Source organism: Xenopus tropicalis, chromosome 2 (genome assembly GCF_000004195.4).
Source record: "Xenopus tropicalis strain Nigerian chromosome 2, UCB_Xtro_10.0, whole genome shotgun sequence".
Classification (NCBI taxonomy): Eukaryota; Metazoa; Chordata; class Amphibia; order Anura; family Pipidae; genus Xenopus; species Xenopus tropicalis.
Window position 1 is genome coordinate 53,928,847 of NC_030678.2, and position 15,925 is coordinate 53,944,771.

Here is a 15,925-nt window from a genome sequence, read left to right on the forward strand (position 1 = left end):
AACACTCTCTTACTGTATGGTATGAACTGAGCTCTAATGCTTTCATGTTACAGGAACAACTGGAAGAGCCGGAGAGGATTTATAATTCCCTGTGCAGCGAAGCGACTCTGTGTCCAGTAGGTACCATTATTATTAACACTAAGGTAAGTGACCAAAATGTAAAGTGCAGCAAGAGGATTAACCCATTAAGGTAAGTGACCAAAATGTAAAGTGCAGCAAGAGCACAGAAGATTTACCTGCCCACTTACCGACATACCAACCCACACTGACACACGCACCCAAGCCCACATAGACACATGCACCCATCTACTGACACGCACCCACACCATCACACCAACCCACCCCCTCACCATCACAACCACGCCTTCACCTTCACGCCCTCCCCCCACCCCTTAACCGTCACACCCACCCACCCCTTAACCGTCACACCCACCCACCCCTTAACCATCACACCCACCCACCCCTTAACCATCACACCCACCCACCCAACCCTTAACCATCACACCCACCCACCCAACCCTTAACCATCACACCCACCGACCCCATCACTGTCACACCCACCCATCCCTTCACCGTCACACCCCCCCTTAACCTTCAAACCCACCCCCCCACCCCTTAGCCGGTACACCAACCCCACCCACCCCTTCACCGTCACACCCACCCACCCACCCCTTCACCGTCACACCCACCCACCCACCCCTTCACCGTCACACCCACCCACCCCTTCACCGTCACACCCACCCACCCACCCCTTCACCGTCACACCCACCCCTTCACCGTCACACCCACCCCTTCACCGTTACACCCACCCCTTCACCGTCACACCCACCCATCCCTTCACCGTCACCCCCACCCACCCACCCACCCCTTCACCCCCACCCACCCCTTCACCGTCACACCCACCCCTTCACCGTCACACCCACCCACCCCTTCACCATCACACCCACCCACCCACCCCTTCACCGTCACACCCACCCACCCACCCCTTCACCGTCACACCCACCCACCCACCCCTTCACCGTCACACCCACCCCTTCACCGTCACACCCACCCACCCCTTCACCGTCACACCCACCCACCCACCCCTTCACCGTCACACCCACCCACCCACCCCTTCACCGTCACACCCACCCCATCACCGTCACACCCACCCCTTCACCGTCACACCCACCCACCCCTTCACCGTCACACCCACCCCTTCACCGTCACACCCACCCCTTCACCGTCACACCCACCCCCACCCCTTCACCGTCACACCCACCCCCCCACCCCTTCACCGTCACACCCACCCCCCCACCCCTTCACCGTCACACCCACCCCCCCACCCCTTCACCGTCACACCCACCCCCCCACCCCTTCACCGTCACACCCACCCCCCCACCCCTTCACCGTCACACCCACCCCCCACCCCTTCACCGTCACACCCACCCCCCCACCCCTTCACCGTCACACCCACCCACCCCTTCACCGTCACACCCACCCACCCCTTCACCGTCACACCCACCCCTTCACCGTCACAACCAACCCACCCACCCCTTCACCGTCACACCCACCCACCCACCCCTTCACCGTCACACCCACCCACCCACCCCTTCACCGTCACACCCACCCCTTCAACGTCACACCCACGTACCCCTTCACCGTCACACCCACCCACCCACCCCTTAACCGTCACACCCACCCACCCCTTAACCGTCACACCCACCCCTTCACCGTCACACCCACCCACCCCATCACCGTCACACCCACCCCTTCACCGTCACACCCACCCACCCCTTCACCGTCACACCCCCCCACCCCTTCACCGTCACACCCACCCCCCCACCCCTTCACCGTCACACCCACCCCCCCACCCCTTCACCGTCACACCCACCCCCCCACCCCTTCACCGTCACACCCACCCCCCCACCCCTTCACCGTCACACCCACCCACCCACCCCTTCACCGTCACACCCACCCCTTCACCGTCACAACCAACCCACCCACCCCTTCACCGTCACACCCACCCACCCACCCCTTCACCGTCACACCCAGCCACCCACCCCTTCACCGTCACACCCACCCACCCACCCCTTCACCGTCACACCCACCCACCCACCCCTTCACCGTCACACCCACCCCTTCACCGTCACACCCACCCACCCCTTCACCGTCACACCCACCCACCCCTTCACCGTCACAACCGCCCACCCACCCCTTCACCGTCACTACCCGCCCACCCACCCCTTCACCGTCACTACCCGCCCACCCACCCCTTCACCGTCACTACCCGCCCACCCACCCCTTCACCGTCACTACCCGCCCACCCACCCCTTCACCGTCACCCATGCAGTCAATGGTGAACCTGCTCTTTTAAGAGAAGATCTAGCATCAGGCATCAGGCAGGGCTGCTTTATGGCAATGTTGGGCCAGAGCAGAGATACTGGCGATCCTGCCATGAGGCAGGTTAATAAACTTGCCTGGGAGACAGTGCCCTGCCAAAAAGATGCTCTTGTTAATGTCAACAGATAAATTAGAGTTTTGGGTTTTCTAGTGCACAGAGGGCAGCTGCAGTCTCTGCGCTAGCCATGTGGCTCATTTCAAAGGTGAAAACATAAGCAAAGGGGCATTGGCAAGGCCTCCAGGATGAGAAGCAAATCCGGTTGCTGTGAACTTGTATAGAGTAATGGTGGCATGTAACCTGTCCTTCTAACTATCCTAAGCAAATGATCTCAAGATCTACATCTGCAGGATATTGGGTCCTGGGAAGACGTAGGCATGACTATCAGTATCCCTATAACATACACTCACTATGTTTTAAGGCTTTCCATATGTGTTAAAGAATAACCGGACTAAATAGAGCGTCGTTCTTTCAGAATGAGTATTATTTAGTGAGTATTATTTAGTCCTTTTTTAATTACTTGGGTCCTTGGGCCTTTGCTTTTTAACTTGTTTATTAATGACCTGGAGGTGGGCATAGACAGTACTGTTTCTATTTTTGCTGATGACACTAAATTGTGCAAAACTATAAGTTCCATGTAGGATGCTGCCGCTTTGCAGAGCAATTTGACAAAATTAGATAACTGGGCAGCAAACTGGAAAATGAGGTTCAATGTTGATAAGTGCAAAGTTATGCACTTTGGTAGAAATAATATAAACGCAAACTATCTACTGAATGGTAGTGTGTTGGGGGTTTCCTTAATGGAGAAGGATCTAGGGGTTTTTGTTGATAACAAGTTGTCTAATGCCAGGCAGTGTCATTCTGTGGCTACTAAAGCAAATAAAGTGCTGTCTTGTATAAAAAAGGGCATTGACTCAAGGGATGAGAACATAATTTTGCCCCTTTATAGGTCCCTGGTAAGGCCTCACCTTGAGTATGCAGTGCAGTTTTGGGCTCCAGTCCTTAAGAAGGATATTAATGAGCTGGAGAGAGTACAGAGACGTGCAACTAAACTGGTTAAGGGGATGGAAGATTTAAGCTATGAGGTGAGACTGTCGAGGTTGGGGTTGTTTTCTCTGGAAAAGAGGCGCTTGCGAGGGGACATGATTACTCTGTACAAGTACATTAGAGGGGATTATAGGCAGTTGGGGGGTGTTCTTTTTTCCCATAAAAACAATCAACGCACCAGAGGTCACCCCTTTAGATTAGAGGAAAGGAGCTTCCATTTGAAGCAGCGTAGGTGGTTTTTCACGGTGAGGGCAGTGAGGTTATGGAATGCCCTTCCTAGTGATGTGGTAATGGCAGATTCTGTTAATGCCTTTAAGAGGGGCCTGGATGAGTTCTTGATCAATCAGAATATCCAAGGCTATCGTGATACTAATATCTACAGTTAGTACTAGTGGTTGTATTTATAGTTTATGTATGTGAGTGTATAGATTGGTAGGTGTGGGTTGGGTGTGCTGGGTTTACTTGGATGGGTTGAACTTGATGGACACTGGTCTTTTTTCGACCCTATGTAACTATGTAACTATGTAACTATTGGATTTAATTTTATCCCTGAACCACTGTGCTCTTTTGTTGTTGTTATGCTTAATAAAGAATGAACCAGATTTTATTTGATTCATCCCTTTCGCTGTCATGTGTAAGCATTATCTAAGTACACTATTAAGTACACAGTAACCCTATCTAGCCTGCTAAAGGCTAATAAAGCACATCAAGTTATCAGTACCCACAATAACACAACAACCTTCTCACATCACATCCCACTGATCCCTTAACTCTGCATGTCAACACTAGTATTACTATTTCTCAAACTTTCCCCACAGAGCTACATATTTGTATACACTGTGTCTCACATGTTCTTGCGCCTATAGATGTAATAACAATAATTAGTATCATTATTATTAATTGTTTATAAAATTGTGCAGTCACTAGATGGTAGCATAGGACAGGAAATTCCCTTTAGAGACTTCTGGTAAGAGGTGGGTACTCACTGACAATTAGGAGGGAAGTCTATATAAGAGATTGTGTAGCATGCCACCTCTTCAACTTTGCTGAAAAAGAAAAAAGTGGTAATAATGCATAGGGCTTCATGCCAGCTACCTCAGAGGGGTCCCGTAAGTGGGCTAGTGTATCCACCTAGAGTAGGCCCAGTACTGTAGTTGGTGTCATGTGGGCCTTACTGCAGTGCTTCTCCTCTGACAGACCTACTAGAAGTGCAGTTGCACCTTCTGCCTCTCAGGTAGTTACACTGCAGAGTAGATCGGCTGAGTAGCTGGGGCTTGACCAAGGAGGGAGGAAGGGGTCAGTACTTCGCTAGTCAAGGATAGTGACTGGGCAAGACAATAAATTTTGCTGTGCGTTGTAAGATCTGCTCATCTAGTGAATTTAACTGGATTTTACTCCTGTTCCTATAAATATCTGAATTGCTGATCTGATATCAATTGTGAAGGGCCTATACATTGGCCAAAGGGCTGCTGACTCAGAAATGGGCCAATCAGCCAGCAGTATCTGTCAGATGTACGAGCTCCTTAAAGATGAGCATCTTTAACTCTATTTTGAATAACTGCCTTGCAACCTTGCATTCACCACATGTGGCATTAACATAAGAAATAATAATATTACATTTTCTGCCTAAACATTCCTATGTATTAGAACAGAGCTGTCCATCTGTTTCCATCTAGTGAGTCAAATAACAACATGAACACTTGTTGGGTGTCTGGATTATAGAAAAATAATGCCACGTCAAGATACCAATGGAAACTTTGCTGGGAGTGTTTGAAAACTCTAGAGGTCACAGCTCCCAGTTGGACAGAACTTCATTCCAACATTAATGTACTGAGGATTGTTTAACAACCAGTCAAGACAAGCACAACCTGTTTAGGTTATATTATAATTTATTACTGCAAAGAGATTTACATTACCCTCAATGTATCGGCATATCTGAGAGTAGAGTTCAGTGCATGATAGAAAGTGAAATATCTTTAGACAGTATATTCACCTATTGATGTGGGTTTTATGAAGAAAGACAAGACTTGTTTCTCCCTGAGAAATATAAAAGTGACAGTCCTGACCCTCTGAACAAATTATGGTATAGGAAACATAATGGAATCCTTTAAAGCCTATTGTTTCTCTAGAATGCAATCAGCTCTCTTATACGAGGAAATCCAGACTTCTAGCACCATAGTGATACCAACCTGATGAATGGCATGGAGGCATGGATTCACTTCAAGTTATTTGATATTTTTAGGTCAGGCTCATTAGTAAAGATCTGCATACTGTAAGGTTCCCAAATATTAGCCACATGGCCTTTTCCTAAATGCTTCCAAGTACTGCTTATCAAGTTAGTTTCATTTCGGCCCTGGTAGGTGTTTTTGGACTCTGTTTTGTAATATTCTACACTACCATTTGCCCAACTAACATTTTACATGGTCAAACTATTTCTTGAATAGTTTCAAATTTGAAAAGATAGCACAGGAAATGTAACTGCTGATTCCTTTAACAATAAACTGAAATGGTTAAAAAGTCCTCTGTGTCATTTTAATTCACAACTTCAGAGATCCCTCTCTTGCCCCACTGCATGTCCTTCACCCTGCAAATGGACTGAAACTAGGGCTGGCTGGCTTCCCAGTTGTTCCTGTGGTTGTAGGGTCCACACTCCATCATATTTTGATATCCTAGGTAACCAGGATATTGGTATGTAACCCATCTGTCTGAAGAAGTTACATTATCAGTAAGAGCAAATATAACAAACCAACAGGAAGTTTATGGTTCTTGCTCAGTAGATCTAATGGCAGGTAGAACAAATGAATACAGATTATAAGTGACTCCATAATGTGAACTGACCTGGACTCTCTTATCTATGAGCAAAACTAGCAGTCAGTTGAAGAATATGTCCTATCTCATTATATGTTATGGGAGAACATCGACCTACAGCCATCATTCTTCTGGAATAATTCTAAAGCCATGTATGTATTTCTGCATAAAAGGAAACCTGCAGACTCCTTCATACAATCCCATAAACTTTCGTTCCTCCAAGGACACTGTCCTGGAATCTATAAGACCATATGCTTGGGATGTCTTCATTGCAGACTTCCATTTTCCTGCACCCACATTCAAACAGGCTGATTTTGTAGTCCTGTCCATCCTTTAAGCAGGAATATGCACATTAATGTTCTAGAACAAAATGCATTCTACAAACAACCATTGTCAGAAAGGTTCCACATCTGAAAGTTGCACTGACAGTGTATATGATATAGAGAATATGAGTAAAGGCAATGTATGGGCAATCAATTCCTGTCCTTGACTGGATACATATATCAAAGATAAGTTGAAATGTATAAATAAATCAACTTGGGTAAATTGCTATAAAATACACGCAGCAAAAGAGAAAGATTTTTTTTAGATATGTGGCTTCTTTCATGATTTTCTGATAAATAACCAAGAAAAAAAGTAATGTAAGAGGGAATTGGGTTGAATTTTTAGACCTTCTTCAAAGTTTTTTTCAGGTTTCTATCGGATAGGAAAGATGGGCAGGTGGGGCTTGAACTTTAGATGTCAGTCAAGAATGGTTTGACCACTCCCACTCCTCTCTGCTCAGAACACAAGCTGCCTGTCAAAACTGAGCCAAGTTAAGCAGATTCCAATTCATGATAGTTCCCCAATCAGTGTAATGCACAGTGTACCTTACACTAAAAATGAGTTTGCAAGTAAACTGTAAGCTCTAATGAGCTACTCTGTTGCCATGATCAGAAAGCACCATTCTACATCTGCTGTGATTTGTACTATGTTTAGAAAGAGCCGAAAGGCATGGAATCCACACTGTGCAAGTGTGCATTTTCAGGCCTAAATCTGCCCCTTGTGATCACTGACAGACTGAGCAATGTGTGAGTTGGTGCATACTGGCTTCATTTTAATATACTATAAGACAGATAAATGTCTGGCCCAATTCAGTCTAGAAGCAATAATAAAAAAATAATAAGAGGCACCTGGAAGACCAGATATGTAGGTATGAAGGTAAGAATGGGGTGGAATTAGAAATATTAAGGTATGAATATGGTAGAATTTAAGATATGAAGGTTTGGAAGAAGAAGAATTAGAGATATGACGATTTGAATGGGGTAGCATTAGATGAGATATGAAGGTATGAATAGGGTAGAATTAAACATATGAAAGTATGAATGGGCTGAATGCTGTTTTCACTTCTTATAAGTCCCTGCAATGAACTAATCAGCTTCTTTTCTCTGAGCAACTAAAGTTACTTATTTTTGTGTTATGAGTTGAGAATTCCATTGATTTTGATTTGGTTAAAGTTTAACTTTTATTCCAGGTAAAGAAGTAGTGTGGGCATGTTATCACTAAGATCTTATTTCTCATCAGCTTGGAACTCAACCCTGTAATAACCCTTGGTTTGCGTGCAAAACAGATACCAGCGAATCCACTTAGAGGGAGGCATAGGTAAGTGTGTATTAAATTCAGTTAGTTATTAGGCACCCAGAACAGCCACACAGTGGCTTCTTAATCTAATGAAATAGAGGGGCATTAAACTTATTTCATGCATCTGCAGCTCGGTGCAAGATTAAAGGATTTGTGGCATGAAACTTCAAAGGATATGGAAGAAATAAGATCAAGTCTAAAATATAAATGATCTTAGAAAAGTGAAGCGTGCAAAAGAAATCCTAGCAAGGAGAGCAGGATGGACTACTAATAAGGTGACTGTGCTAGCAGTGCTACCATTATTATTCTGATTCAATGCACAGACCAGAAAATGCTTCAGTCTCTTCAGCTGTTTACATTTAACATGATGTTTGCCATAGAAAATAAAGCATGTCCTTGTGATTTTTCATTTCTATTGATCTATTCACAATATACGGCTTTATTCATTGCATTGATTTTTATATAATAGCAACTTATTAAACTGTAATCCATCACAGCAAAAAAAAAAAAAAATAGTCATGAAATTTTATAGAAAAGGCAACCACCTACATCATTCTTACAAGCAAGCCTCATTGAATAAAAAAAATCTTTGGAGGGGCCTGGCGCACAGAGATTCCTAAGAGGCCCCCTCACTCACCCTCATGTCTTACGTCTGCCAGTGTCTTCCCTCCCCACTCACAATAAGGAAAGCAGCTGGGGAGGACGGAGTTCTTTAACGCTACAGAGGAAGCAGACTGCGCAGTCCAGCCCACCCCGCAATCACGGTCTTCTTCAACTGTTTCTTTTTAATAGCTCCAAATTGAATGAACCTAAGTATGTGTAAAGGTGACAGGTTGATTCAGTAGGAAGTTAAAAAGAGACTAATGGGCTTATTTATCAATTTTTGAGTTTGTTTGTCTAAATTGAATAAACGTGTATATTGAATGCTCTCTTCTTTATTAATAAATTAATCAAAAAATGTGAGTTTGCAAATATGGCTTGACTTTGCCTAGGACAACTCCAATTGACTTCTATAGAAACTTTTAGATGGCAAATTTTCACATTCGAGTTTTCGTTTTTTCTGAGCTTAATTAAATACCAGACATAAGAGTTTTTTAAGTGCAAAACAACTTGAATTGTGGAAAAAAAAAATCATACTCGACGGTTAATAAATCTCCCCCTAAAACATGTGAACAAAGGCCCAGGACCTGATTGTAGTCAATCAAAGGTACTAAAATACTGTAGCTCTGCATTTGCATCTTTAGACTGTCAATTAGCATCTACTAATATTAATAAAGTACTCTAATATTAATAAAGGCACTGACCTAAGAGACAAAAATCTAATAGCTTCTTATAGATCTCTGATTTGACTTTATCTTGAGTGGCAGTGCTGTTTATTAAAGGGGTGATTCACCCATTAGGTTTTTTTTTTTAAATATACAGGTATGGGACCCATTATCTAAAAACCCATAATCCAGAAAGTTAAATTAAAGTCTAAGGGGCACATTTACTAATCCACAAATCCGAATCACGAATGGGAAAAAATCGTATTGGAAACGAAAATTTAGTAAGATCGCAAATATCACGAAAATGCCTACGAAAAAATCGTATTAGTCACGATAATATCGTATTGGCGATCCGAAAGTCACAAAATTTTCGTACCGAACAATTGTAAACAGCGGTAAAACCTTTCCAATTTTTTCGTGCAAACGTCCGAAAAAGTCGTGCGCCGTACGAACAAGTTGTGCGCCGTACGAAAAAGTCGTGCGGACGCCCGAAAAAATCGCCGAAAATACGATCGCAGCATTTGCATGAACTTTCGAGCGTTCGTGCTTTTGTAAATGTGCCCCTAGGTCTAAAATTATGGAGAGGCCATCTCTCATAGACTCCATTTTAAGAAAATAATTCACATTTTGAAATGTTTTCAACATTTTCTTTTTCTTATAATAATAAAACAACACCTAGTACTTCATCCCAACTAAGATATAATTAATCCTTATTGGAGGCAAAACACACCTACTGGGGTTATTTAATGTTTAAATTATTTTTAGCAGACTTAAGGTATGGAAGTCCAAATTAATAGAGGATCCCTTATCTGGAAAACCCCAGGTCCTGAGCATTCTGGATAACAGGTCCCATTCCTCTATACGCATTGTTTTCAATGGGTTTCTATACTTTTGTTCTGTTCTTATAATAAATGGCTTTGAAGACCTCATATACAGGCCTGTCAATCATCTCACCTATGTTCTAAAAGATAGGTCGGAGACCTTTAAATAAAAAATCTTAATATCACAGCCTCAAAGCTTCCACTATTGCACAGATGTCATTTTATGACATTAAAGGACATCAAGTCTATTTCACTAGCAGGTGCCAAAATGTTAGGTACATCCCGGTAAGTTTTTCCCCCATTCTGGTGCTCCTGTTAGGAAAGAACCGCACCGGCCTGTGGTATCTGAGCACTGCCCCAGCATCTTTTTAATTTCATTTCTTATTGCTTGACACTTTGCTTCTGCGCATGCTTAGTAGATTAAGAGCCTAAATATTGTTTTTCACTTACAGTGTTCTGAACATTCATTATACAAGCCCCTGAAACCAAAATGGCTTTTTAAAGGAGAAGGAAAGGTAAAAACTAAGTAAGCTTTATCAGAAAGGTCTATGTTAATACAGCCATAAGCACTCACTGAAACGCTGCACTCTCCTCTCCTCTATCAAAAGAAACACAGGATTTCTTGTCTTCTTATTTGTAAAGATGTTGTTGGGGTGTCTGACTTTCTGTCTCAGAAAAATCCTTAATTCCTTGGGCCAGAGTCTGCGCAGTTCTCTCCTCTCTCCCCTATCCTGCTCCCACAAGAATGCTAAGAACTCCCTCCCCCCTCCCTTAAGAATGTGTGATCTGAGCTATAAAGGCTAGAGCTGCAGCAGGAAGCTGCTTAAAATGGCAGCTGCTGTCTTAGGCAAACAGAGAAAGCTTCTAGAGTTGTTTACTCAGGTATGATAATGGTTTCTGCAGAATAAATATATTGTTCTAGGTGGCACTAATGTGGTAAATCTATTGACAGTAAAATGCCAAAATGACTTTCCTTCTCCTTTAAGACTTCATACTCCAAACACATGGCTTGTTAAAAGAACTGGCCATGCTGACCTAGAAATGATTAGTATCATTTCATAAGGCCATATTATTATTTGTAGATTTATCTCATATGGTAACTTTAATAAACAACCATTTGCAAAATTCCCTTCAAGTGCTGGAAAAGTAAGGGGTTCCTTAGGGCTCCTTAACAGAGCACTTTTGGAAATGGATTTAAACACAGTCTGCAGCAGTGGGGTGGGACAGGGCTACAGTATAGTGCTCCCGGTCACACCTGCATGGAGCAAGGCAGATGGAGCACCGGTTGGTTTTTGGCACTTTGAACCCTGCCATACACATTCTAAGTGAGTCCTGGTTAATATAAGAATAGAGTATATAAGAGCATATAGAATAATGTATAGGTATGGTTTATTATATGCAACACCAGAAATACAAGTGCATTTATATTATAGCCATGTACATCGCAAACAACACAGAACTAACAGGGTTATTTGGTTCTGCCATTAAGTTAATTGTTGGCATGAAAGGAACTGTTCATCCATCCACAGTGATAATAAAACTGCAAAATGCAAAGGTGGAAATAAAGATAGAAAAGTACTTGCAGCTGAACCACCCAAATGGTTGTTCAGTGGGTGCCTGGTATTCATATTTAGGATGTTTTATCCTGAAGCATCCCTTGGTACAATGTCTTCAATCTTCATCAAACGTCTTCTGGTACTGCAGCCAAGCAACTCTTCCCCTCATCTAGCTAGAGCACATTGTTACATAGTTACATAGTTACATAGTTACATAGGGTTGAAAAAAGACCTGTGTCCATCAAGTTCAACCCATCCAAGTAAACCCAGCACACCTAACCCACACCTACCAATCTATACACTCACATACATAAACTATAAATACAACCACTAGTACTAACTGTAGATATTAGTATCACAATAGCCTTGGATATTCTGATTGATCAAGAACTCATCCAGGCCCCTCTTAAAGGCATTAACAGAATCTGCCATTACCACATCACTAGGAAGGGCATTCCATAACCTCACTGCCCTCACCGTGAAAAACCACCTACGCTGCTTCAAATGGAAACTCCTTTCCTCTAATCTAAAGGGGTGACCTCTGGTGCGTTGATTGTTTTTATGGGAAAAAAGAACATCCCCCAACTGCCTATAATCCCCCCTAATGTACTTGTACAGAGTAATCATGTCCCCTCGCAAGCGCCTCTTTTCCAGAGAAAACAACCCCAACCTCGACAGTCTCACCTCATAGTTTAAATCTTCCATCCCCTTAACCAGTTTAGTTGCACGTCTCTGCACTCTCTCCAGCTCATTAATATCCTTCTTAAGGACTGGAGCCCAAAACTGCACTGCATACTCAAGGTGAGGCCTTACCAGGGACCTATGAAGGGGCAAAATTATGTTCTCATCCCTTGAGTCAATGCCCTTTTTTATACAAGACAGCACTTTATTTGCTTTAGTAGCCACAGAATGACACTGCCTGGAATTAGACAACTTGTTATCAACAAAAACCCCTAGATCCTTCTCCATTAAGGATACCCCCAACACACTACCATTCAGTAGATAGTTTGCGTTTATATTATTTCTACCAAAGTGCATAACTTTGCACTTATCAACATTGAACCTCATTTTCCAGTTTGCTGCCCAGTTATCTAATTTTGTCAAATCGCTCTGCAAAGCGGCAGCATCCTGCATGGAACTTATAGTTTTGCACAATTTAGTGTCATCAGCAAAAATAGAAACAATACTGTCTATGCCCACCTCCAGGTCATTAATAAACAAGTTAAACAGCAAAAGTCATGGTCATTGCCAAGGTGTTTATATGCAAACTTTAGTCTTGCCCTTATGTTCTTTCTGGTCAGCAAAGCTTCCTTTGTGGCACACCTCCCATGTAGATCCAGACCGTATCTATATATAAACAGAGGGCCTGAGACTAGGGCAGCAGCCTTTTTCTGGTGGTGAATCTGGGGAGGTGAAGTGCTGAGGGTGATCGCAGGTGACGGAAATGACATCACACACAACCATGTGAATGACTTCACTTCCACTTGTGCACTTCGGTCCGGCACCTAGGGTGGCACTAGATCTAAACACAGCACTGTGTAGATCTAGTTTGCACAGACACTTTCTAATGGTAGACTCAGCACGTTTGACATCAGTAGTGGCAAGAGCTATCTGTAGGTCCTGTTAAGAAATTCAATGGCTTTAAGTGATTTTTCTCAACACCCTGTATTCTGCTCTTGAGTTAAACTTGCTGGGATAGCCTGGCCTTGGAAAGTTTGTTTGAAATGTTCTGCACTTGTAGACAATCTTCCAGTGGACCAATGTCCAATTGTTTGGCAGTTTTTTTAAACCCCTTCCCAGATTTACAGGCATCTTAAACCTTCTTTTAAAAGGCTTCAAGAGAACTCTTTCAATCTACACATGGCACTGCCGCACACCTTAACAACAAAGAGCAAACCAAACTAAATGTCTGAAGTTGAAATAAAACAGGTCTAGAGATCTTCTCTTACTGTGTTCTAATCATTTGCCAATGTCACAAATTTTTCAGGCTGAAAATTCGATAAACATCACAAAAACAGTTCTGGCTTTGAAGCCTTCCATAGGACTCAATGGCACTCAACAGACTTCTTCAGCTGTTTTCTCCAGTAGGTTATAATAGTCTAACATAATACACTGAATATAAAAAGTCTAGACTTTAATTGATGACAGGTGTATTCTAACTACTATTTGAGATAAGACTGAATGTGATTGGTTGATTCTGAATGCAGCCACATCCTTAATTATTAAAGGGTGTGCACAGTAATGCAACCAGGGTTTTGTGTGTTTTTTTCTTTTCTTTCTTTTGCTAAAATGTTTCTGATTTGTTGAATAGATGGCAATTTTGCAATAAAGGTGGAATAAATTCTGCCAGGATTTATCTTGGTTACTTTATTTTATTAAACAAAAACCTGCCATTTTTCAGGGGCGTGTAGGCTGTATACCCAGTGTAAGTGACTGCTTTGCAAAGCTGATCTTTCTCACATCAAGTCAGAAAGAATTCTCCAAAATATAATACAGCGAACAATGAGAAAAACGTGAATACTGTAATAAAAGTCTTATTGCCTTACAATCTTGGACATTAAAGCCCTGTGTCCAATAGCTGGTTTTTAGATTTATTTATAAAGGGTATTTGGATTTAGCGTAATCACAGATTAGTTTTACATGATTTAAATTGTCTCCAATAATTCTAAATCCTCTCCACCAAGTTTAAGAACACATGCTTAGAGAGCAGTTAGTAGATTATCTATAATCACAGATTAGTTTTACTCAAGAAGTTTAACAATTGAATTGGATAGCTACTAAAATACCAGAAGGAAAAAACGTTATGTAAGAATTAGACCTCCTATATGAATGTACCCTAATTCCCACCCAGTTGTTTTCCAGAAGCACGAGATTTTGCTGCACTCCTATATTTTTTAAATAAAGCCGGGTATTTCAGATTATGTAGCACATATATTCATGCAGGGGCAGATTTATTAAGAATCTGATTTTAGTGGTAAGATTCGTCTTTTAAGTCCTGGATAGGATTAAACTGAACCCTGTGTAAGCTCTTTTCTACAACCACTCTGAACCAATCAAGAATCACAACCTAATCAAGTTAACTAAGCTTGTACATGGGGACCTGTCAGAACAAACTGATGATCCCTCCCATTTTTCCCTATATACCCTGTACAGTGTCTGTGTTGTGTATGAATACGCCCAGTCCAGGACCTTTTGTATACTGTAAATAATCAGCCAGCCTAGGGTCTGTTTTCTATTTACTGCAAATAGACAGCCAGCACAGGGTCTATTGTCTATTGTTTACTGTAGACAGCCAACCCAGAACCTATGTTTTATAAATTAAAGCCTGTAGGCTGCTGTGTTATATTGGTGGAAATATCAGAATTTCTATGTAGGCCTACACATCTGAAAAGCCTACTTTATATATTTTCATCACACTGCAATGTAGGTCACATATAACAACCACGTATAAATAAATTCTAATTATATATTATGGTACACTATGGCATGTTACTACAGGTATGGGACCTATTATCCAGAATCCTCGGGACCTGGGGTTTTCTGAATAAGGGATCTTTCCGTAATTTGGATCTCCATAATTTAAATCTGCTATACATCATTTAAATAATGAATAAACCCAATAGGATTATTTTGCCTCCAATAAGGATTAATTATATCTTAGTTGGGATCAAGTGTCATCTCATGCAGACTTAATTTTTTTGCCTGGAGGAAGAGATACATCTAGCAACTACCGTATGGTCTGGTGTCAATATATTCATATTTTCAAGTAGGGAGACATGTATTCCATCTTTAAAAGAGTAAGATTAGGTTCATCCAAATATTGGGATGAATTGAGTACACATTTTACAAATCAAGTTGAACAGTTTGATAGATTTAACATTAACTTAAAACCTACAGCAATTCACTTTTCTTGTGTTGAAATACTAGTGAGCAAACCTGTTACATGTATAGGACCTGTTAACCAGAATGCTTGGGACCTGGGGCTTTCTGGATAAGGGATCTTTCCATAATTTGGATCTCCATACCTTAAGTCTACTAAAAAAATCATTTAAACAGCATTTAAACCCAGTAGGATTGTTTTGCCTCCAATAAGGATTAATTATATCTTAGTTGGGATCAAGTACAAGGTACTGTTTTATTATTACAGAGAAAAAGTGAATTATTTGCTTATAATGGAGTCTATGGGAGATTTACTTTCCATAATTTGGAACTTGGAAATAGGGTTTCCGGATAAGGGATCCTATACCTGTACAAATAGTAGCAAGACTGGGACCTCCTTAAACTGAGAAGGACTGGGGGGTTTTGTGGATGACAGAATATGCAACACTAAACAGAGTTAGTCAGTGTCTTAAAGCAATGTACCCAGTTGCATAAAAAAGGGACTAAAACATAATTTTTCCTTTTTCTAGATCCATGGTAAGGCATCAC